Genomic DNA, 2,134 nt, shown 5'->3' with positions numbered 1-2,134 from the left:
AAAGTGTGCCCCTGGGTGTGCATGTGCTTGTGTGCCTGTCAGTCTGCATGTGTATCTGTGTATTTGTGTGCGTGTCTGTCTCTGTGTTTGTCTGTGTATGTGTGTGTCCGTGGGTCTGCCTGTGTGTGTGTCCGTGTGTGTGTATGCCTGCCTGCATACCTGTGTCCAGCGCTTCAGGGAGGGGCTGGGCCAACCTGGAGAGCTCCCGCAGGGGGAGGGGACCTCCAATTTTCTTCTTGCCCAGGGCCCCCAAAATCCTTAATTTGCCTCTGATTGAGGGCAGCCCTCCTCTGGGGTAGGGGCTGATGGAAGTTAATGAAGGTGCTCCACTTCGAAGCACCTTCATGTGAACCCTCATGTAATGAAAGTTAATTTGTCATGCAACTGGGCACTTTTAAAGCACTCTGCAACTGTGCACTTCTGGCAGGCAACGGACATAGAGTGCTGTCAGGGGGCTGATCACACAACAAAACATCACTTCTGTCAGTGCCTTGTGTCACACAGTGGCAGAGCGTGGATGCTGAAGTGGGAGTGAACTGGGAGTGATCAGGGTTTTTTCCACTGTTCCTTTCTCACTTGCAGCCTCCAGCATAACGTTTAGGCCAGGGGCAGGCAAAATACAACCTGCAGGCTCCCCGAGGGCCTGCCACCTGCTGCTGCCACCCACGGCAGGGGCTGTGCACTGGGGTGGCAGGGAGTACGTGGAGGGCTCCCCACACCCCGCCATCCTCCCTTACACCCCTAAACTCCACACACCCATACCCTGCCCCCACAACCCCTCCACATGCACACACCCCAGCAGCATACCCTATGCCCCCCACACAGCCACACCTTCACACACCCCACATACACCCTCCCACCATACACACCCACTCCCAACCACGCCCCACACACAATATACAAGAGTGACTTTATTTTTGAGTTATTATGCAATCATCTCTATATACACTACACAAAGACAAATTGTGACAAAAATATTTTTTGTAATAAAATCAGAATATGTTATAGTAGGCGTTTGACTTTTAGTATATGATTTGCAGTTTTTTCCTGGTTCCAAGAAGGCAACCCCCCTACTCTCAAAAGGAGTACTTCTGGTGGCAAAGGTCAGGGGCTAGGGGTTAGGTCAGGAGTTAGGCAGGAATTCTGCTGCCAAGATGGCGGCCAGGTGACAGGGCTACCTTTTTGGTTCTCAACAGCTCACCAAAACTCATTAAGCGGCCCTCCAGCCGAAATAATTGCCCACCCCTAGGCTTGGCAGTTCTGATTCAGAGGCTGGATCCCTCATGCCCATGCTCAAAAGCTATTGATATTCATTTAGTCCAGTAATTTGTCCAATCCCTTCTTTAAGCTGGCTAAACTGCCAGCTTCCACATCTGGTGGCCACAAGCTCCACACTTCAAGGAAGCACTGTGAAAGACCCTCCTTCTGTTAGTTTCTAACTTACTACCAACTGGTCTTATTTCATGACTCCCTAGCTCATCTTGTGTGCTATTGTAACTAATAAAGTCCCGTTTACTTTCTCTTTGCCGTTTAGTATTTGGTAAACCCTAACCACATCTCCCCTCAAGCACCTCTTTTCTGAACTGAACAGGCCTAGCTGGAGACTTTCCCTTGCTGTCTAACACAGCATTTCTCAACCTGTGGGTTGTGAAGCAAACATGAGTTGCAAGAATATTTCAAAGGGTTGTGAGCAAATGGCAGAAAAACATGCAAAAGTGCAGGTTTCCTGTTGCAGGGCTGTTTGGGGCCTGGCCAGCAGGAAGCCAGGCAGGGTCCTGCAGCAGGTCTAGCAGCTGGATGAAGGTAAGGGAGCAGGGGTTGGAGGGCCAGCGCTTGGGCACTCTCCGGGTGGGGTGTCCAGACAAGCCATGATCTTTGCAAATGGGTCCCGATATAAAACAGGTGGAGAACCTCTAGTCTAATGGTTTTCCCGCCCAGCAGCGGGATTTCCTCTGCTCTGGAGCAGCCGGAGGCAAGATGCCAGTGGAAGATTTCTCCAGGCAGGTCGGTGGCAGTGGGTGAGTCGTCCAGGTGCCTGCACCCACTCTCCGGGGCTCTGAATCGCTGCAGACGCTGCGGCGCCCGGGGCTACGTTCACACGGGAAACAGGCCGGCAGGTTCGGGGGCGTCAGAC

Source organism: Gavialis gangeticus, unplaced genomic scaffold (assembly GCF_001723915.1).
Source record: "Gavialis gangeticus isolate Ggan-Ray unplaced genomic scaffold, GavGan_comp1, whole genome shotgun sequence".
Taxonomy (NCBI): domain Eukaryota; kingdom Metazoa; phylum Chordata; order Crocodylia; family Gavialidae; genus Gavialis; species Gavialis gangeticus.
The sequence above is the reverse complement of the archived record's forward strand: the minus strand, read 5'-3'. Positions refer to the sequence as shown.